This window comes from Chiloscyllium plagiosum, unplaced genomic scaffold (genome assembly GCF_037043375.1).
Source record: "Chiloscyllium plagiosum isolate Xiang-an unplaced genomic scaffold, Cpla_swu_hap1 HiC_scaffold_18, whole genome shotgun sequence".
Taxonomy (NCBI): domain Eukaryota; kingdom Metazoa; phylum Chordata; class Chondrichthyes; order Orectolobiformes; family Hemiscylliidae; genus Chiloscyllium; species Chiloscyllium plagiosum.
This window is the reverse complement of record NW_028270156.1, coordinates 105,875,956-105,900,146: the sequence shown is the minus strand read 5'-3', so window position 1 is coordinate 105,900,146 and position 24,191 is coordinate 105,875,956.

Here is a 24,191-nt window from a genome sequence, read left to right as displayed (position 1 = left end):
TAGGACTGGAACCAATGTCCTCGGGTATGCTTTTGCTAACACTGTTGTGGAAGGTTTAAACTAATGTGGCAGAGGATCGGGAAACAAATGAGGAGGTTGGTCAACAGGAAGGAGGTAGTAACTAAAGCCTAAGGAACGAGATAATGAAATCAGCATGGCTGAGTGGAAGAGGAAGCAGAAAGTGAACACAGAGGGACTGGTAGTTTTAATGCACGAAGTATAGCAGGTAAGGCAGATGAACTTAGGGTTGGATTAGTACCTGGAAATATAATGTTATTACTATGACTGAGACTTGGTTGAGGGAAGGTCCTGATTAGCAATTAAATATCTCAGGAAATTAATGCTTCAGGCAGGGTAGAGAGGAAGGTAATGAGTGTGGAGGAGAAGAATTACTTTTCGAAAAAGATATCACAGCTGTGCTGAAAGAGGGCACGATGGAAGATTCAAGCAGTGAGGCAACATGGGCAGAGCTCAGAAATAGAAAGGGTGCAGTAACAATGCTGGGATTGTACTACAGGCCTCCCAACACCGAGCATGAGATAGAGGTACGAATATGCAGTTAGATCACAGAAAGATGTAGGAGCAACAGGATGGTGGTGATAGGAGATTTTAATTTTGCCAACATTGACTAACAGGGATTCACTTAGTTTTAGAGGTCTAGATGGAGCAGAATTTGTAAGGACTGTCCAGGAGGGTTTTCTAAGGCAGCATAGAAATAGTTAAACTCGGGAAGCGGCCATGCTAGACCTAGTGATGGGAAATGAGCCTGCCCAGGCGGTTGAAGTTTCAGTACGGGATTACTTTGGGAATAATGATCACAATTCCATTAGCTTTGCAATAGTCATGTACAAAGATGAGAGTGGTCCTAAAGGAAAAGGGTTAAACTAGGGAAAGTCTAACTATAGCAAAATTTGGCAGGAGCTGGGAAACGTAGATTGGGAACAGCTGTTTCAAGTGAAATCCACATTTGATATGCGGGAGACTTTTGTAGAGAGATTAATTCGAGTCCAGGAGAGGTATGTTCCTGTGAGAATGATGGATAGAAATGGCAAGGTTAGTAAACCTGGGTGACAATTGATAAAGTGAGACGAGCGAAGAGTAACAAGGATATGTACATAATATCTAGACGAATGAAGATAGAGGAAGCCTTGGAAGAATATTGTGAATGTGGGATCAGTCTGAAATGAGGAATTAAGAGGGCTAAAAGGGGTCATGAGGTATCCTTAGCGAGCAGGATTAAGGAAAACCTCAAAGCCTTTTGATCATATATAATGAGCAAGAGGGTAGCTAGAGAAAAGGTGGACACGCTCAAGGATAAAACAGAAAAGATATGCTTGGAGGCAGAGAAAACGGGTGAGATTCTTAATGAGTACTTTGCATCGGTATTCACCAAGGAGAGGGGCATGGTGGATGTTGAGATTAGGTATAGATCTTTGATTACTCTTGGGCTAGTTTGCGTAAGTAGGGAGGAAGTGTTGTGATTTCCAAAAGACATTAAGAAGGACAAGTCCCCAGGTCTGGATGGGATCTACCCCAGGTTACCGAGCGATGGGAGAGAGGAAATAGCTGAGGCTTTAACAGATATTTTTGCAGCATCCTTGAACAAGGGGAAGGAGAATTGCTAATGGTGTCTCCTTGTTTAAGGAAAACTCCAGGTAATTACAGACCTGTGAGCCTGACATCAGTGGTAGGGATGCTACTGGAGAAGATACAGAAGGATAGGATATATACCCATTTGGAATAAAATAACGTTATTCCAAATGGGTATAACTGCGGGCGGCACGGTGGCACAGTGGTTAGCACTGCTGCCTCACAGCGCCAGAGACCCGGGTTCAATTCCCGCCTCAGGCGACTGTGTGGAGTTTGCACGTTCTCCCCGTGTCTGCGTGGGTTTCCTCCGGGTGCTGCGGTTTCCTCTCACAGTCGAAAGATGTGCAGGTCAGGTGAATTGGCCATGCTAAATTGCCCGTAGTGTTAGGTAAGGGATAAATGTAGGGGTATTGGTGGGTTGCGCTTCGGCGGGTTGCTGTGGACTTGTTGGGCCGAAGGACCTGTTTCCACACTGTAAGTAATCTAATCTAATCTAAAAACTTCTCAGTGCTAGATAGCATTGTTTTGTGCATATAAGGTAATGGCTTACAAACTTAATAGAATTGTTTGAAGAGGTGACAAAGTTAATGGATGCGCGAAGTGGTATAGATGTTATACAGATGGACTTTAGTAAGGCGTTTGATAAATTTCCCCATGGTGAGCTGATGAAGGAGGTGAAGTTGCGTGGGTGTTCTAGCTAGATGGATAGAGAACTGGTTAGGCAACAGGAGTAATATTGCAAGGGATTTTCACAAAATGGAGATCTGTGACCAGTGGTGGCCCTTGCTGGGACCATTGCTTTTTGTGGTATACATAAATGATTTGGCGGAAGATGCAGCTTGTTTCATTAGCAAATTTGCAGGTGACACTAAGATTGGTGGAGTAGCAGACAGTGAAGGGGACTGTCCGAGAATACAGCAGAATATAGATAGATTGGGGAGATGGGCAGAGACATGACAGATGGAGTTCAATCTGGACAAATGTGAGGCGACGCATTTTGGACGATCCAATCCAAGAACGAACTATACAGTAAATAGAAAAGTATTGAGGAAAATTGATGCATAGAGCCATCTTGGTGTTCAGGTCCATTGTTCCCTGAAGCTGGCAAGGCAGACCAGTAGAGTGTTCAATAAGGTGTGCGGCATGGTTTCCTTCATTGGACCGGATATTGAATATAAGAGTTTGCAGGCCATGTTACAGTTGTATAAGACTTCAGTTCAGCCACATTTGGAATACTGCATGCAGTCTGGTCGCCACACTAGCAAAATTATGTAGATGCTTTGGAGAGAGTGCAGAGGAGGTTCACCAGGATGTTGCCTGGTATGGAAGATGCCAGCCATGAAGAGAGATTGAACAAATTAGGATTGTTTTCATTAGATAGACGGTAGTTGAGAAGGAACCTGATCCTTGGATGGCGAGGGATAATGAGGCACTGGTAAGGACAACAAAGAAGGCATACATTGGTTTTAAGATATCAGCCGTCAGTCAATCCTTAGATGACTACACAAAATGTAGAAGCAACCTTAAGAGCGGAATCAGAAGCCCAAAAAAGGGCATGAAATGGGCCTCTCAGAAAAGTTGAAAGAAAATCCCAAGAGGTTCTCTCGCCATATAAAGTGTAGAAGCGTGGCTCAGGAGAGAACAGGTCCCCTTACTGATGAGCATGGCTGTCTTTGTGTGGAATCACCAGGAGGTGGGGGGGATTGTTAACGAATATTTCTCCTCCATGTTTACTCAGGAGCAAATAATGGATACTAAGGTAATATGGAAAACAAGTGGAAATGTTTTGGTCTGCATACATATTACCAGAGTGGAGGTATTTGCTACCTTAAAGCACAATAAGGTGTATAACCCCCCTGGGCAAGAACATGTCCATCCTCGGATGTTATGGGAAGAAATTGCACGGGCCCTTGTACAGACTTTTGCTTCATCGTTTGCCACTGGAGTGGTTCCATTGTTTAAGAAAGGTAGCAAAGTCAAGCCAGGGAGCTCTTAGTCAGTGAGCGTAACATCAGTGTTAGGCAAGTTGTTGGAGAGGATAATGAGAGACAGGATGAACTAACATTTGGAAATTCAAGGTCTGATAAGAAGTAATCAGCATGGATTTGTGTGCGGGAAATCATGTCTGACAAATCATTTAAATTGTTTCAAAGAGGTAACCGCGAGAATAGATAAGGATAGGACAATGGATGATCTGCATACGGACTTTCGTAAGACAACTGACAAGGTCCCATACGGGCAGGTTAGTCAGTGAGTTTAGGTGACATGGGATCCAGAGAGAGCTAGCTAATTGGATTCAAAATTGGCTCGATGGTAGGATGCAGAGAGTGATGGAAGAAGATTATTTTTCAGACTGAAGGCCTATAACTAATAGTGTGCCACAGGTGTCGGTGCTGAGACCTTTGTTATTTGCTATTTACATAAATGACCTGGATGTGAATGCACAAGGTGTGATGTGGACCATAAGACATTGGTGCAGAAATTGAAATATTTAGCCCATCGAGTCTGCTCCACTATTCAGTCATGACTTGTATGTTTCTCAACCGCATTCTTCTGCTTTCTCGCCATAGCCCTTGATCCCCTTGACAATCAAGAACCTGTCCATCTCAGTCTTATATATACTCAGTAACCTGGCCTCCACAGCCTTCTGTGGCAGTGAATTCCATAGATTTCCCACTCTCTGGCTGAGGAAATTGCTCTTATCTCCGTTCTAAAAGCTGTTCCCTTTACTCTAAGGCTATGCCCTCGGGTCCTAGTCTATCCCACCAATGGAAACATCTTCACAACATATATTCTGTCCAGACTATTCAGTATTCGGTATATTTCAATTAGACCCCCCCCCCCCTCATCCTTCTAAAATACATTGAGTAAAGATCCAGAGTCCTCAAAGATTCCTTATATGCTCTGCTTTTCATTCCTGGGACCATTCTCGTGAAACTCCTCTGAACACGTTCCAAGGCCAGTGCATCTGCTCTGTGATATGGGGCCTAAAACTGCACAACATACTCCAAGTACTCCCAAGAAAGTTACTACATTTCCGGGTGATACAAAATTAGGAGCTATCGTTGATAGCAATTAACGTTATCAGAAATTATGGAGGGATTTTAATCTGATGGGGAATTGAGCTGAGGATTGGCAACTGGAATTAAATACAGGATAAGTGGGAGGTGTTACACTTCGGAAAGTAAAACAAAGATATTGCTTACACAGTAAATAGTCAGGTTCTGAGGAGTGTTGTGGAACAGAGGGACCTCGGACCACAAGTCCATATTTCATTGAAAGTGGCATCACGGGTAGACATGGCGGTAAAGAAGGTATTTAGCATGCTGGCCTTCATCGTTCAAAGCATTGAATGTAGGAGTTGAGATATTATGCTGCCATTTTGTAAGTCCTTGGTGAGGCCACACAGTTTTGATCATCCTGTTAACCTGAAAAGAGTGCAAAGAAGTTTGACAAGGATGTTATCAGGACTAACAGGCTAGAGTTATTGAGAGGGGTGGGCCAGGTTCGGATATCATCCCTTGGAATGTAGGAGAATGAGGGGATGTCTTATGGAGATGTGTACTATCATGCGGGCCATAGATAGGATGAATGTATATAGTCATTTTCCCAGAGATGAGGGATTGAAAGCTACAGGGCATTGGTTTAAGTTGAGAGGGGAAAGAGTTAAGAAGGACATGAGGGGCAACTTCATTATGCAGAGAATATTTTTCAAATGGAATGGGCTGCCAGAAAAACTGGTTGAGGCAGGAACAATAGAAACATGTAAAAAATACTAACAGGTACATAGTCGGGAAGGGTTGAGGGCGATATGTGTCAAATGTGGGCAATTGGAATTAGTTGAGTGGGCAGCATGGTCAGCAGGGGCTAGTTTGGGCTGAAGGGCCAGCTCCCATGCTCGATCACTCTATGGCTCAATGACACTCCTTTTAAGTCAGTGCCACAGTGACACTGCGGGTTACACCAGCCCACACCATCTCTCTGTCAGGGTGATACTCCGGGCTACACCAGCCCACACAATGTCACTGTCAGCGGGACACTCTGTTCTTCACCAGCCCACACCATGTTACTGTCAAGGGACCACTCTGGGCGATACCATCCACACCATGTCACTGTTAGGGGAACACTCTGGGCTATACCGTCCACACCATGTCACTGTGAGGAGGACACTCCGGGCATTACCATCCCACACCATACTACTCTCAGGGCGACACTCGTGGATACAGCAGCCCACGTCATCTCTCCATGCAATGGCTTCTATCATTTGATTGTCGAAAGTGCAGATGTTATCTACCTGCTTGGTAATGTTCTCTATGAGGTCAGTAACCCCCATCATACACTTGCCGTTTACTATGGAACAAACCCGACCCTCTTTGCCGTGTCGGTAGTCGAGGGCATACTGGTTTTGCTGGGAAGATTGACGTAATTCTGAGAGAATGTCCTTACCTCCTGCTAAGTCCAAGCGGTCTGTTTGCCCAAGCGAGTTAGACCAAAAATAAGATAGTTTAAATTTTGATGGCTAATAATTCCTGCAGATCCACCTCAGGAAAAGGTACTGAGAAATGTGTAAGCCAGAAACTGGGCTTTACTGTTGCCCAAAGCCTTCCCACCACTCCAATGCACGCAGAATACAGGTGAAACTGAACGTTTGGTCGGGAAACCCCAACCACATTCCCAGGTAGTTGGGCAGGGAACTGTAGTTATGAAAACCGCCCCTGCAATTACAGCACAGGGATTACCTACTTCATTAAAAACAATGAAGTTACTCGCTTTGTCTTGGCTGAAAAAAATAATATCCGGGTTTAGTTTAGATAATGGAGGGGGCTTCCCAATAAGAAACAGGCCTGTCTTTGTGATTACCCTGAAGGTATGGGTAGTCCATAGTTGCATAATATGGTCGCACTGGGCTCTTAGGGTAAAACCTGTTCAATAACATTGGTGGGTCATTCAGTAAGAGATGTGATTATTGTCTCAGACTGGTTCCTTCTATCCCACAATTGAAAAGATGGGGGCGCCATTAAGGGTCTCATAGTGAAGGTGGGTGCCATTACCAATACCACAAAGAGCCTGAATACCCGCAATACCAGAGAAACACTCCCCCAGTAGGCACGCACATGGGATGCGAGGCGCCACAGGGATGCAGTAGTGGTTGGTACATTGGACCAAGGCCCATGCCACTTTCCTCAGTGAACACTGATGTAAAGTAATCATTCAGAATCTCACACATTCTCTCAGATTCGGCACACAGTGTTCCTTCATTATCCTTTTGTGGACCAAACCTTTCTCTAGTTACCCGCTTGCCTCTTATATAAGAATAGAATGCTTTGGAATTCTCCTAAATTCTGCTCGCTAATACTATTGCATGACCCATTTTAGCCCGCTTGATACCATGTTTAAGACTTGTCCTACTGGTCCGATATTCCTCCAGGGCCCGTTCTCTTCTTAGCTGCCAAGACCTTATGTATGCTTCCCTTTTCCTCTTGACTAGTCATACAATTTCTCCTGTCATCCATGGTTCATGAATTTTTCCCTTCCTATCCTTTGCCTTCAACGGGACATGCCTATCCTGCACCATCTTTAACCTATCTTTGAAAGCCTCCCACAGCTCAAATATGGACTTCCCTTCAAATAGCTGTGCCTAATCCACATTTCCGAGTTCCTGTCTAATTTTGATATAATTGGCCTTAGCCCAGTTTACTACTCTTCCCTTCGGACCACTCTCTGCTTTATCTACGAGTATTCTAAAACTTACAGAATTGTGGTTACTGTTCCCAAAGAAATCCCCCACTGTAACTTTTACCACCTGTCCTGGCTCGTTCCCCAGTACCAGGTCCAATATGGCCCCTTCCCTCGTCGGACCATTGACATACTATTCTAGAAAACTCCCCTGGATGCTTCTTCGAAATTCTACCCCATCCAGACGTTCCGTGTATCCCAGTCAATGATGTGAAAATTAAAATCTCCCATCACCACCACCCTGTTGCCTCTACATCTTTCCATAATCTGTTTACCTATTTGTTCTTCTACCTCACGCTCACTGTTGCGAGGTCTATAATACAGCCCCAACAGTGTAACTGCACCCTTCTTACTTCTCAGCTCCACCCATAATGCCTCACTACCCAAGACATCCACAGAGTGCTCCTTTAGCACAGCCGTGATGTCGTCCTTGACCAGCAATGCAAATCCAGCCCACCACACCCCCCCTCCCCCCCCCCCCCCACACTTTTGCTTGCCTCTTTGTCCTGTCTGAAGCGCCTATATCCTGGAACACTTCATTGCCAATCATCATGTCATTCCTTCAACCAAGTATCTGTGATTGCAATAACATTATACTCCCAGACACCAATCCAAGTCCTAAGTTCATCTGCCTTACACACTATACTCCTTGCATGAAAGTAGATGCATTTCATGTCACGAGATGTTTGCGCTCATCCACTCTCTGCCTACTCTTCCCTTTATTAATGTCATCTTCATAATTCTTACAGTCTCCAGTCTCGATCCCACAGCCTACTTGTTTTCTCTTCTGGTTCCCAGTCCCCTGCCACATTAGTTTAAAAACTCCCCAACATTAGGATCAAAACGTCCCCATGGACATTGGTTCCGGTCTGATTCAGATGTAAACCGTCCATTTTGTAATAGTTCCACCTTCCCCAGGACCGGACCCAATGTCCAATAAACCTGAACCCCTCCCTCCTACCCCATCTCGCAAGCCACGTGTTCATCCTGCCTATTCTTTCATTTCTCCACTGGCCAGCACGTGGCACTGGTAGTAATCCTGAGATCACTACCTTTGAGGTCCTCCCCTTTAACTTCTCTCCTAGCTCACTGAATTCTTCTTTCAGGACCTCACCACGTTTCCTACTTATATCGTTGGTGCCTATATACAACACGTCAACTGGCTGGTCGCCCTCCCCTTTTAGAATGCTCTGCATTTATCAGTGACATCCCTGACCCGAGCGCCTTGGAGGCAGCATACCATTCGGGAGTCCTGTTTTCGGCCTATCTACTCATAGAACATAGAACATAGAACATAGAAGAATACAGCGCAGTACAGGCCCTTGGGCCCTCGATGTTGCGCCGATCCAAGCCCACCTAAACTACACTAACCCACTATCCTCCATATACCTATCCAATGCCCTCTTAAATGCCCATAAAGAGGGAGAGTCCACCACTGTTACTGGCAGGGCATTCCATGAACTAACGACTCGCTGAGTGAAGAACCTACCCCTAACATCAGTCCTATATCTACCCCCCCTTAATTTAAAGCTATGCCCCCTTGTAATACCCGACTCAATACGCGGGAAAAGGTTCATACTGTCGACCCTATCTAACCCCCTAATCATCTTGTACACCTCAATCAAGTCACCCCTAAACCTTCTTTTCTCTAATGAAAACAGCCCCAAGTGCCTCAGTCTTTCCTCATACGATTTTCCTTCCATACCAGGCAACATCCTGGTAAACCTCCTCTGCACCCGTTCCAGTGCCTCCACATCCTTCCTATAGTATGGCGACCAAAACTGCACACAATATTCCAGATGCGGCCGTACCAGAGTCTTATACAACTGCATCATGACCTCAGGACTCCGGAACTCAATTCCTCTACCAATAAAAGCCAGTACGCCATATGCCTTCCTCACCGCACTATTTACCTGGGTGGCAACTTTCAGAGATCTGTGTACATGGACACCAAGATCCCTCTGCTCATCCACACTACCAAGTATCCGACCATTAGCCCAGTACCCCATCTTTTTGTTATTCTTCCCAAAGTGAATCACCTCGCACTTAGCTACATTGAATTCCATCTGCCACCTTTCTGCCCAGCTCTGCAGCTTCTCTATATCCTGCTGTAACCTGCCACATGCTTCCTCACTGTCAACAACTCCTCCGACTTTCGTATCATCCGCAAACTTGCTCACCCAACCTTCTAACCCCTCTTCCAGGTCATTTATAAAAATGACAAACAGCAATGGTCCCAAAACAGATCCTTGTGGAACACCGCTAGTGACGGCACTCCATGAAGAAACTTTGCCATCAACTACTACCCTCTGTCTTCTTCCATCCAGCCAATTTCTAATCCAAACCTCCAACTCACCCTCAATGCCATATCTCCGTATTTTCTGCAGTAGCCTACCATGGGGAACCTTATCAAACGCCTTACTAAAATCCATATATACCACATCTACCGCTTTCCCCTCATCAACCTCCTTCGTCACCTTTTCAAAGAATTCAATAAGGTTTGTGAGGCACGACTTGCCCTTCACAAAACCATGCTGACTATCCTTGATCACATTATTCCTATCCAGATGTGCATAAATCCTATCCCTTACAATACTCCTCTCACAATAGAATCCCCTACGATTATGGCCCTACGAGACCTTTCCCCGCCCTTCTGAACAGCAAAGCCCGATAATGGTGGCATGATCCTGGCAACTGCTGCCCTCCCCTGGTGAGCCATCTCCCTCATCATTATTCAAAACGGTTTATTTGTTTTGGAGGGAGATGACCGCAGGGGACACTTGCACTGCCTTCTTACTCTTTTTCTGTCTTTTGGCCACCCATTCACTGTCTCCCTCAGCAACCCTAACCTGCGGTGTGAACAGTTCACTAAAAGTGCTATCCACGTACTCCTCAGTATCGCGGGTGCTCCATCCGCAGCCCCAGAGCCGTCATGCGGTCAAACAATAGCAGCAGCTGGACACGCTTCTTGCAAGTGTAAGAGTCAGGAACGTTAGACACGTTTCTAAGCTCCCACAGTAAGCAAGAGGCTCATGCCACGGGGTTGAGGTCCCCTGCCATTGAGCTTAGCTTTATATGAACTAACTAAAACCAAACAATGCACTTGCAGATATGAAAAAGAAAAATAAAGAAAAAATAAAAGCCTTACCTTGTTGAGTCTTCTCCTACCGGTTAGAGGAGGGGGGCCGGAGGGTGATACTGCACGTGTAGTAGCTCGGGTTTAGCCACTGCCCAGTTATAAATTAAACCCTTACCTTCCCGGCAGCCCTGGCTTCACTCCACCTTCTCTCCTCGCTGCTCTTTCTGAGTGTTCAGACGTGTGTTTTTTCTCATCATTTAATTCGAAAAGCAGAAGGGTTACTAACTCAACAAGAGATATCTTCCATTTCAACAGTGAGACCAAATTAAGGAACAATATTGGTGTTTTATGATTATTAAAGCTTTAAGACTTGGAGATATGTATGGGAATATGAATGTCTGCTGCCCTGGCACATTCCCTCAAATTTTCACCAGATGCCTTTTCCGGGTTGATCGCCCTTGTGGCACGTCATATAGTAATGATGGGAGACATTAACCATCTTATTAATCCCGAAGTGGACAGGATGCCTCACGGACTGGTGGGTATGTCACCGCAATCGAGGCATTTGGTCGACCTGAACAGGAAGATGAGGTTGGTGTGTGTGTGGTGTTGTCCCCACCCTCAGGAGAGGGTCTTCACCTTTTTTCTCTCAGCCACGTAAGTGCTTTTCGAGGATTGGCATTTTTTGCCCTGTTGACCTTTTTGAACTCGATGCTGTCCAGCAGAATTGTGAAGATAGTCATTTCTGATCATGCAGCAGTGTACATGGAGGATAATGTCGGTGGTGATGGGACAGGCTCATGGCACTGGTGCTTGGCTCTTTTCTCCTTGAAGGATAGCAAGTTTATCGAAAATTTTTCATGAGAATTTAATACTTTTGGACATTAATTTGGGTACAGCTAGTAATCCAGCGGTGCTCTGGGAGACTGCCAAGGCCTAGGCGAGAGGTGTGATTATTTCTTACTCGGCGACCCAGAAGCGGCAGAAGGCAGAGGAGCAGCGCATGCTCGAGGCTTGCCTGAAGGCAGCTGAAACAGCATACCTTGACAGACCGTCTGTAACCAAGTTGCAGTCGATTACAGCCCTCAGGGCTACTTTGAATGCTGGGTTCACCCAGACAGCAAAAAGGGAACTCTCCTTTGCGAAACAGAGATTATTTGAGTATAGTGATAAACCCGGGTAGATATCTAGCATACCTGGGCAGAAAGAAGAATGCCCCATAATCTATCACATGCATTAGGGAGAGTGCTGGGAATCTTACATGTGATACCAAAGATAATTTTGAATGTAACTAATTAATTTGAATCAAGCCCAGGATACCAGGAATCACTGGAAGCTAAACGTTATTGTTTAACACCTGGAAAACAATCAAACTATAAGAATTTAATGTGTCATGGGGAGTATATAAATCAGGTATTTTGAAATTAGTGGGAAAGCTCACTGGCCATCTAACATCTTGTTCTCAAATTAGAAAAAAAGTTCTATCCAATATACCTTTCCTTGTAAAACCGACTTACAGAAAAAACATAGAAAGAAGGTGAAACAGGGAGATCAATAGCTGGAAGACCGAAGACAGCGGGGAAGACAGACACATTCCATGTTGAGATTAAGTTAATGTAACGTTTAATGAGTTGGTTAATGGAACAGCATATTTTCAGAGTTGTAGTCAGCTGTTAAGAAATGGGGGTCTTATACTTGTGAATAGTTGTTGTTTAGTGTTTACTATTCAGGTTCATCAAATATATTGTTATTTTTCTTTGAATGGTGGAATTTGGGAGTTCTCTGTCACTCATGTTTTAACAGATTATGAGGCGTGGTGAGGTTTTGGTGTTTGTTTTTTTTTTATTAACAGAGGTTCGACATTGATGTCAGAACAGTTTGGGAGTTTATCATTCAGGATCTGGATAGATGTGAAAAGGTTAGGGGTACAAAATGTTCCATCCGATACAAACACTTGGCAATTATTGTCCGAGATCTTTCAATAAAACTTAGGTCAGAAAATTTCTTTCATTTTCTTTACCTGCAGATGATTAAATGAAAAGTGAGTGAAATGAGTCTTAACATTGCTAAAGAGGTTCTGGAGTTTGAAAATGATTCCCAATTTGCCAAGAAGGTTTAGAAAGACAGAAGAAGGGCGTACATTTAGAATTAGCAAATAGGTTAGAATTGGGTTTAACTAGGGACAAAAGGGAAGCTGAAGTTGTAATGGAGTTAATCAAACACTTCAGTGATTCTGAGAAACTGACAGTGAGTGCAGTAGAGTTAGAAAAAAAGATTGCAAATGCGATAGTTAGAAGATTAAAACTTGAGACAAAAAGAAAGAGAGGAGAAAGAGAAAGAGAGGCAGAAGAGAATGAGAAAGAGAGAGAGGAAAAAGAGTGAGAATTTCAACATGAGAAGTAGTGCATTAGACAGTGAAGTCAAGTTAACAGGATAGAGATTAAAATAGAAGGTACGGATATACATAAATATGTTAAAACATTGCCGTGTCTTGATGAGAAAAATGTGGCTGCCTTTATTATTTCATTTGAAAAATTGGATAGACAGATGGAGTGGTCAGAGAACATGTGGGTAATGCTAGTTCAGACTAAGCTGGTGGGCAGAGCTAGTGAGGTATGTGCAGAAATGTCAGATGATGGGTCAAGAGGTTATCTAGATGTCATACCGGCTATTTTGAATGTCTATGAATTGGTACCAGAAGCATATAGAGAGTGGTTCAGAAACATAATGATCGAACCAGGTCAGACTTATGTTGAGTTTGAAAGAGTTAAAGATAGTCATTTTGATAGATGGGCATGGGCCTTAAAAATAGACAAGACATACAAGGCTCTGAGATAGATCATTCTGCTGGAGGAATTTAAACACTCACTTCCAGAGATGGTCAGAGTTCATGCTGATGAAAAGGAAGTTCAAGAAGTGAGAAGAGTGGCAGAGCTGGCAGGTAAGTAGAGAGTAGTAAAGGTATGGAATATTTTGCCTGCAACGGTCGTAGATTCGCCGACTTTAAGTACATTTAAGCCGTCGTTGGACAAACATCTGGACATACATGGAATAGTGTAGCTGGGCTTCAGATTGGTATGACAGGTCGGCGTAATATCGACGGCCGAAGGGCCTGTACTCCGCTGTAATGTTCTATGTTCTATGTACGATGTGAGTATGCATTGGTGCATGAGCTGCAATTTAGCTTCTGGCACGATCTTCCTCCTGTGAGGGATAGAAATTTGGAGAAGGGGAGATCCTACTGTACAAAACAAATATTGATAGCACACTGGGAATGCTGTATCTAGGTTAATAAAGAAGCCCAAGATGGTTGAAAGGAGGTGAAAAGGCTCAGGTGTTTTCACAATACCGGAGTGGAACACATAGAATGACAGTGCTGGTGGTTTAAGAATGGCACTGGAAAAGTTGTGTTCACTGCCATAAGAGGGATACGCAAAGTCACAATGCCAGTCGTTGAAGAAAGCTACTGTGGGAAAAGATGTGGGAGAAAAGGCTAAGTCAGTAGCATTAGTGTAAGTAGTAAAGGAAACCCCGAGAAAGGTTAAGGAGCTGCAGGAGATTGCACAGCCTCGGCAGTGGCTGGATATGGAGTTAGTACCTGATCTCTATAAAGAATTCACTTCTGTGGGTAAAGTTTACTCAGAAAGAATAGGGGGAAGGACAACAAGGTATAATTTTGCGAGATACGGGATCTGCTCAGTCTTTATTATTCGAAAAGTGTGACGCTGGAAAAGTACAACAGGTCAGGCAGCGTCTGAACATCGACATATCAGGCATCAGCCCTTCATCTGGAAAGTGGCGGGGAGGGGAGGAGAAGGGGGCTAAAAGATAAGTAAGAGGGTAGAGGTGGAGCTGGGGGCAAGGTCACTGGGAAGGCGATAGGAAAACGAAGGTGTGAGTGATTGTGATAGGCCAGAGAGGAGAGTGGAGTTGACATGTGGGAAGGAGAGTTGAAGATGGCGATGCTGAGTTGAAGGGTTAGATGTGGAATGAGGTTGGGAGAGGGGAGAATTGGAAACTGGTGAAGTCTATGTTGACGCCGTGAGGTTGGAGGGTCCCAGCTGTCCTACCATCAATCTGTTTCACCCTACCCTCTGACCTATCACTATCACCTCCTACCTGCATCTACCTATTGATTTTCAAGCTACCTTCTGCACAGCTCCATCCCCGCCCACCTATGTATCTCTCAGAACCTTTTCTCCCATCCCCCAGTTTTCTTATGAAGGGGTTATGCTTGAAACTTGTACTCTTCTGCTCCTTGGCTGCTGCCTGACCTGCTGTGCTTTTCCAGCGCCAAACCTTTCAACTGTGATCTCCAGAGTCTGTAATCCTCACATTCTCTCAGCCTGGAAAAGTAAGGATGAAAGTATTTGAACTCTTTCTGACATGTTACCTGAGAGATTGATAATTTGTGGAATGGTGACAGAAATTTAGTGCTCCCCTGTGTAAGATCAGGTTGGAGATCCAAATCAAGATTGGAGACGTACCAATGGGAGTGAGTGACAGACCGTCAGTTTCAGAAATACCGTTTTATTCTTGAGAACAATTTAGCAGGATCCAAGGTGGGAGTGACACCTTTTGTGATGGAGAAATCAAAGGAAGACCAGGAAATGTGGGAATTAAAAGACAAATAACCAGGAAATTTTCCAGACTGCGTAACTACATGATCTCACTGTCATAGGTTACAGCAAGAAGCAAAAGGGAAAGAGAAAGTCAAAGGAGCGTGAGTTTTATAAGCTGACCCGCTGTTTCATGTAATAGTGCAGGAAAACCCGGAACAGGTAGAGGGTCAGGCAGAGGTGTTTAGTCCTGAAATTTACATAAATTCATGCATTCTCAGAAAAGGAATCAGAATATATTGTCGAGCGTTAGCAACTTAAAGATAAAATCCTAAATGAAAATGGAGACCATAGCATGTTAGTGCAGAGGGGAAATGGACCAAAGGTAACCAGATTGTGTTGGTGGTAGCACATGAAGTGTTATGGGTATCACGTGAACTACCTGCAGGAGATCATCTCGGTATACCTGCAGGAGATCACCTGGAAGATTAAGGCTAAGGTACAAAATTATTTCTACTGCCCTGGATTGCACAGGATGTTTTTTTTTTTTGCTATATGTGTCATACATGCCGAATTGTAGGCAGGACTAAAACCAGAACCTTTTTTTGCTAATTATTGCATTTGACGGACCTTTCAGGTGTGTTATGATTAGTTGTGTAGGCCCTTTTCTAAACTAAAAGTGAAAACAAATATTTGCTGACCATAATGGATGTGTCTGTTAGATTACCAGAGGCAATTCTATTACGGAGTGTTCAGGCAAAAAGGGAGGTGGAGGGGTTGGTAGCTTTCTTTACTCAGTACGGGCTAACCAGAGAGTTTCCATCAGTCCAAGGGAGTCTTTTACCAATCGGATGTTTAAGCAAATCATGGATAACATAGATATTCAGCACTTCAAATCAAGTGCGTCCCATCCCGAATCCCAGGGAGCCTTGGAAAGTTAGGATCAGACACTGAAGACCATGTTAACAGTGTACTATCAGGATTGGCCAAATGCTTGGGATGAAGGTGTTCCATTAAAATGTTTGCCATTAGAGATGCCCGATCGAATCTGCTTAGTTTACTCCCTTTGAGTTAATATTCGGGCATGAAGTGAGAGGTATTTTGAAATTAATTAAAAAGAAATTAACAGGACTGACGTCGGAGATCTTCGAGGAGATCACACACTTGGATTATGTATGTGAGGTGAGGGAGAGATTAAACAGACTATGTGAGTTAGCTAAACAGCATCTGAAGAGGGCACAACATACAATGAAGCAAGTGGCAGGTAAAAAGTATGAATTTTGATGTATTTTTTTCCCCATGGGGATGCCACCAGTGGTAGGAACTCCCTTCAAAGCCAGGCTGAGTGTCCACTTCCAAATGGAGAAAAAGTAGAGTCGGGTAAACTATCTGGTAAAGATGCTGGATATAAAAAGAGGTAGCAGGTATGTCATTTGAACATGTTGTGATATTACTAATATGGAGATAGGGAATTGGGGAAAAAGATGTTAGTTACTGCCCCGCAGAGTGAGGAACCAAATACTGATGTCATGGAGTTTGATGTCCCTCAAAATACTTTAAATAATAAAGAAGTCCTTGAGGAGTGGGATAGGATATCGAGGTGTCTTTGCAGGAGCAATGAACCCAGTTGATTGTTCATTGCAGCATTATGAGGAAATTTGCAGAACCATGATGGGAGGACTAACGCTTTAGTGTATGGATTGGAAGTAGAGAAGTAGAGAATGCTGTTCTGATAAACAACACTCCTGCAGGCTTAATCCTCACAAAACCACTGAGGCCCAGAATGAAGTGGATGTGATGCTCAATGAAGATATCATTGAACCAAGTCAGAGCAAGTGGAGTATGTTGATTCTGTTCGTTACCAAACCTGATTGTGCTCAGTGATTTTCTGTGGGCTATAGAAGGTCAACGCTGAAACAAAATCAGACTTCTATCCAATACCAAGGTTCAAAGACTACATACGTAAATTTTGACAAGCAACACATATCACAAAGTTGGACTTACTGCATGGTTGAAAAATGTGTTGCTGGAAAAGCGCAGCAGGTCAGGCAGCATTAAAGGAGCAGGAGAATCGACGTTTCGGGCATAAGCCCTTCTTCAGGAAGCTTACTGCATGGTTACTGGCAGGCAACTTTATCAGAGAAAGTGAAAAAAGGTTCCGCGTTTGTAACTTTAAATTGGCTACATCAATTCGAAATGATTCTCTTTGGAATGAATAATGCACCAGCCACATGCCAAAGACTCATGAACAGAGTTGTGGCCAGATTAACAAATGGTGCAGTTTATCTGTTAGATGTAGTGATCTTTAGCATGTCATGAAAAGATCACATGTTACAGTTGGCAGAGCTCGTTGAACGAGTACAAGAAGGAAAACTGATAATAAACGGAAATAAAACAGAATTTGCGAAGACAGAGGTGACGTTCTTGGGACATTACATTGGACATGAAAGGTTGATGAAGTGCTTTCAGCAATTTTCACAACCATCCTCGATGAAAGAGGAGCTTCCCTTTTCCTCTTGACTAGTCATACAATTTCTCCTGTCATCCATGGTTCATGAATTTTTCCCTTCCTATCCTTTGCCTTCAACGGGACATGCCTATCCTGCACCATCTTTAACCTATCTTTGAAAGCCTCCCACAGCTCAAATATGGACTTCCCTTCAAATAGCTGTGCCTAATCCACATTTCCGAGTTCCTGCCTAATTTTGATATAATTGGCCTTAGCCCAGTTTACTACTCTTCCCTTCGGACCACTCTCTGCTTTATCTACGAGTATTCTAAAACTTACAGAATTGTGGTTACTGTTCCCAAAGAAATCCCCCACTGTAACTTCTACCACCTGTCCTGGCTCGTTCCCCAGTACCAGGTCCAATATGGCCCCTTCCCTCGTCGGACCATTGACATACTATTCTAGAAAACTCCCCTGGATGCTTCTTCGAAATTCTACCCCATCCAGACGTTACGTGTATCCCAGTCAATGATGTGAAAATTAAAATCTCCCATCACCACCACCCTGTTGCCTCTACATCTTTCCATAATCTGTTTACCTATTTGTTCTTCTACCTCACGCTCACTGTTGGGAGGTCTGAAATACAGCTCCAACAGTGTAACTGCACCCTTCTTACTTCTCAGCTCCACCCATAATGCCTCACTACCCAAGACATCCACAGAGTGCTCCTTTAGCACAGCCGTGATGTCGTCCTTGACCAGCAATGCAAATCCAGCCCACCACACCCCCCCTCCCCCCCCCCCCCCACACTTTTGCTTGCCTCTTTGTCCTGTCTGAAGCGCCTATATCCTGGAACACTTCATCGCCAATCATCATGTCCTTCCTTCAACCAAGTATCTGTGATTGCAATAACTTCATACTCCCAGACACCAATCCAAGTCCTAAGTTCATCTGCCTTACACACTATACTCCTTGCATGAAAGTAGATGCATTTCATGTCACGAGATTTTTGCGCTCATCCACTCTCTGCCTACTCTTCCCTTTATTAATGTCATCTTCATAATTCTTACAGTCTCCAGTCTCGATCTCACAGCCTACTTGTTTTCTCTTCTGGTTCCCAGTCCCCTGCCACATTAGTTTAAAAACTCCCCAACATTAGGATCAAAACGTCCCCATGGACATTGGTTCCGGTCTGATTCAGATGTAAACCGTCCATTTTGTAATAGTTCCACCTTCCCCAGGACCGGACCCAATGTCCAATAAACCTGAACCCCTCCCTCCTACCCCATCTCGCAAGCCACGTGTTCATCCTGCCTATTCTTTCATTTCTCCACTGGCCAGCACGTGGCACTGGTAGTAATCCTGAGATCACTACCTTTGAGGTCCTCCTCTTTAACTTCTCTCCTAGCTCCCTGAATTCTTCTTTCAGGACCTCACCACGTTTCCTACTTATATCGTTGGTGCCTATATACAACACGTCAACTGGCTGGTCGCCCTCCCCTTTAGAATGCTCTGCATTTATCAGTGACATCCCTGACCCGAGCGCCTTGGAGGCAGCATACCATCCGGGAGTCCTGTTTTCGGCCTATCTACTCCTCTCACAATAGAATCCCCTACGACTATGGCCATACGAGACCTTTCCCCGCCCTTCTGAACAACAAAGCCCGATAATGGTGGCATGATCCTGGCAACTGCTGCCCTCCCCTGGTGAGCCATCTCCCTCATCATTATTCAAAACGGTTTATTTGTTTTGGAGGGAGATGACCGCAGGGGACACTTGCACTGCCTTCTTACTCTTTTTCTGTCTTTTGGCCACCCATTCACTGTCTCCCTCAGCAACCCTAACCTGCGGTGTGAACAGTTCACTAAAAGTGCTATCCACGATCTCCTCAGTATCGCGGGTGCTCCATCCGCAGCCCCAGAGCCGATTTCAAAAAATCTAGTTAACATTACTGAACTATACAAAATGTTTTTCATTGTTAAACAAATGCAAGGTATTTGTATCAATTATCAGATGTTGAGATCACGTTCTGTGCCATCGAGATAAACCATAAACATCGTTAACTGCTATTATCTGCAGTCTGCAATATTAGGGAAATAAATCCTGCAGCATACTCTGCACAATGAAGGATCTCAAATAGATATTTATTACTAAACAGCAAAGACTAAGGATGAGCATAATTTCTGGCCCCAAAGCACCGTATTACCCACCAATAACGTGTTTGACTGCCCTATTCCTAAACCATGAAATGATACTAGGCCGGTGATTACTGTCCAGCCTCTCCTCCCCACTGACTGTGTCTGCAATCTGTCCCTTCTCTCACTAACCACACAAGGCAAACAAAGCTCAGGGTCTTTGTGAAAATCAAGGTCGGAGTGTGCAGGCCTCCTGGAGAGGGGATGAACATTTTAAAATTGGAGGGGGAGGGTGAGGAGGCAGTAATATCACACACTTGGCTGAAGGGTGGCAGATGGAGTTTAGTTTGGATTAATGTGAGGTACTGGATTTGCTAAATCAAACAAGAGCAGGATCTATACAACTAAATGTAGGGTCCTTGGCAGTGTTGTCGGACAGAGACTTAGGCTGTCTGGTATAGTTCATTAACATTTGCATCTCATACAGATAGTGTGGTTAAGAAGGTGTTTAACACACTTGTCTTCATAGATCAGACCTTTGAATATTGAAATTTGGACGTCAATGTTGAGCTTGTACAGGACATTTGTGAGACTTCTTCTGGAATACTGCGTCCAGTCTAATCATCCTGCCAGCTCATTCTATATGCACACCACCCTCTGGGTGAAAAAGCTGCTCCTGAGGTCACATGTAAAATTTTACCCACTCATTTTAAAACTATGTCCTTTAGTTTTAGTCTGACCTACCCTTAGAAAATACATTGACAATTCACTTTGATATTACTGACCTTGATATTATTAAGCTGGAGATGGTTCAGAAGAAATTAACCTGGATGTTGCTGGGAATGGAGAGACTGAGCTATAAGGAGAGACTGAGACTTTTTTCACTGGAGAGTATGAGATTGACGTTACAGACATTTGTAAAATAATGAGAGGTACAGAAAAGCTGAAGTGCCGATGTCTTTTCCCTAGAGTTGGGGATTCAAAGCTGACAGATATTTTAAAGTCAGGGGAGAAAAGTTTACGATGGTCATGAGAGGTAATTATGTTAGACAGAAGCTGGCTTGTGTGTGGAATGACCTTCCAGAAGAAGTGGTGGAAGTGTCTGCAGTTACAACGTTTAAAAGGCGTTTAGATCAGTACATCGATAACAAAAATCAATTTGGATGGTACTCTGCGCAGCTGCCCTCTCCCTCCCGTCTCTGAATGAATCCCTGTTTGTTTTCCCCCTCTTCCAATGCCTGTGTAGTGGCGTGGGGAGGCCATCAGAGGATGGCATTGCATCACTTTAAGCACCACAGAGACTACCAGACCTGCCCCACACAGATACACACACGGGGATGGTTAGGTCACGGCGTGAATCTCGTCTGGTAACTTAAATGAAACATAAAGAAGTGCGCAATTCGCCTCGTAAACTTAAAATATGAGGGACAGAGAACTCTCAAATTCCATTGTATAAATCATCTCATCAATTTATTTTTTCACTCTAAAATTGAACATTTTACATCAACTATTCACAACTCTGAGACCCCCTTTCACTGAACCGTTTATTACCCGACTACAACTCTATAACAATATACACTTTCAATAAGAAACTTATTAAAATCACATCAATGTAATTTCAAAACCACACAGCAGCTGTTGTTTTTGTGTCTTCTTCCAGCTGTAGATCTCCCTGGTTAATTTTCTTTCTGTTTACTGCGGATATGTTTCATATGAAAAGGTGCCTTTGACAGAGAGTGTTTCCTAATCTCTTGGATCTGTGATGATGGCATTTGCTCTGTCTGCAATTTTCAAAATGCCTGCATTTTAAATATCCATAACATCAGATTATCTCATTGGTTCGATTTTTGAAAAACAATAAATTCAAATTTGGTTTGGTTTTGGTATCCTGGGGTATAATTTAAACTGATTGGACAACAATTCGAATTTTACCAAACAGCAATCAACTCAGGGATCTATTTCACAGACAAATGTGACATATTTTCAGTTGTCCTTGACACTCTGGGTCTGCCATCCTATCATATACACAGGCGCTTGTAAGCTCTGAGTTCAGAACAGAATTCATTCTCTCTTAAAGGTACAGTACACACTTTCAACTTCATCACATTAATACCATGATGTCAATGAAGATAAGCAAAGCCTATCCGGACTTCTCTTGCTCCATGGTTTGTCATTTTTCATTCCCTGTGTCTTGTGTGTGTCAGGCATTTTGTTGCTCTGTTGACAAAATCTCATTATTCAACTCCCTCCGTGGGAATATAACAGTATTTCACTTGCTCACACTCGTGCATGTGGCAGGATTTCAGTTGCTTCTTGGGGACTGTAACGCTATGACAATATTAATGCTTGTAAATTCCACCAAACCTGGACGAACTCTGAAGTCTATGGGGACAGGGTGGTACACCAATAGGGCAATGACGCATTGGTGAATTTTTAGGGCAGATGGGGATCAATGCGGAGCAATGTGAGGTGATGCTATTTGGTAGGAAGGACATTGAAAGACAGTTTTAAACAGGCTGTACCGTTATAAAGGGGCAGCAAGAGCAGAGGGTCCTGGGTGTATATGTCCATAGATTATTGAAGATGTCAGGACATGTGGGGCGAGCAGTAACTATCACAGATTACTTTCAGTATTTGAGCTGTTTACAGGAGGAGGTGTAGGAGAGAGTCAGCGTGCTCCCTGCCTGGAAAGTGGTGGTGACGATGTGTTGTGAGCCCACCCTCCTGCCCACCGAGACCGCTGGGATTCCATTGCTCGACACAGAAGGGAGATGGCATCAGGGCCACAGCCCCTAAGTTGTGCTGGGGGGAAACGGAGCTGCCAGTGCGTTTAAATTGAGAATAGCCCTTCACTGAGCATTGCTCCTTACTCGGTCGGTGGGACGTGGATGTTTCAGAATCTCCACATGAGGCGTCCCAGTCCTCTCCGACTCGTACCAGGGTCCTCCCCACATGGCAGGGGGAGGAGGGGGAGGGAACGGATATCAGGCACTCCACCACCCGGATAGGTCCTTCCCGTCCTAATCCAGGCTGTTTCTTCTGGAATGGGAGGAAGGGAGGATGGGAGTGGGTGGCCCTGCTGTAGGTGGGGGACAGGGTCATGGTGAGGTGTCCGCTGGGAGTCAGTCCACATTGTTGTATCCATGCAGTGTTATATCTATACAGTGTAATTAGTGTGTGTGTGTGGGGGGGGGGGAGTGGAGGGAGGGAGAGAGGGAGGGTTAGAGGGAGAGAGGGTTTGGGAGAAGGAGAGAGAGGGAGAGAGAGGGAGAGACTTGTTCGGGGGTTTGTGCTATAACAGATATACAGTGAGTGTGAGGGAGCAGAGAAAATACAGTGACCCTTATCCGGATAGAGGAGGGAAGGTTATTGAAGATTGTCCTGTATTGCAGGACATTTCCTCTGACCGCAGATACTGCACTGAGCTGGGTGGGGAGCTCAGACCATGCTCGGTGGGTCTGGTGGTGTGGCCCCCTCTGGGAAGAGAATGCCCCCCCCCCCCCCTGCACGAGCCCCTCCGTGCCCCTGTCGACAAACCGTGGTGTAATTGCCCCTTATCTGCCATGCTCGGGGTAAACTATGCAGGGCAGCTCCAAACTGAGAACGCTCAACCATGTGTCCATTGGACTTTTAAAGATGGCACCAGTGTCAGGGATCACGGAATTTCCAGGGACATTCGGGCGATGTTGAGTACCTCCAGCCATTGTGGGTGGCAGATTCGGGCTGGCATTGAATGAGAGGGACACCATGGGGTGGGGTGGGTAGCTAATGAGGTGAGCTCGATAAGATAGTACCAGGAAACTACCTCAGCCTCGGACAGACAATCCCTCTGGCACACTCAATGAAAATGTCAGTGAGACAAATTATTGTTAGAATCTGCCCAAAGAGTCATTGATTCTGTTTAAACCCATTCCAGTTAAAAAAGATGCAGAACAAATGCTCATCTGACTTCACACCAATATTCCTTTTATCCATTTCGACATGTATCCATTTATCCATTTATACAGGCTCATGTTACAGGATGATCTCGAAGTGTCGACATTTCAGTATTCTGAAACCTAGGAACACATTCTTCCGTGGCACTGCCTCTCAGTTTCCCCCTCTCTGTCTACTTACCAAACCCCTCCTATGTGGTGATATTTAAACTGATTCCCCCGCCATCTCTCTCTGGCAGTGAATGTTCACACCCACAGCACATGCTTGGCATGGCAGAATGGAGATATGGAGCTGTAAATGGATGGGAGGTGCACATCCTGTCATTTCCAGCATGGGCTGCAATTTTCCCCACACTGCGCAGGGATCGAGCACAGTGTTACTGAACAATGCAGTGGGGTGGGGTACACAATCCTACATGTTGGGAGGGTAACTGCTCCTGGCTTACAGATCAACGCACTGGGGTATTGTACAGAGCTGTACATGCTTGGGGTGGGGGTGGGGAGTAACTGCGCATGGTTTCCAGATCAATGCACCGGGGTGATGTGCACAGTCCTACATGCTGCGAGGGTAAGTGCTCCTGGTTTACAGACCAATGCACTGGGGTGGGGTACACAGTCCTACATGCTGGGATAGGAAACGCTCCTGGATTCCAGATCAATGCACTGGGGTGTTGTACAGAGCTCTACATGCTGAGAGGGTAACTGCT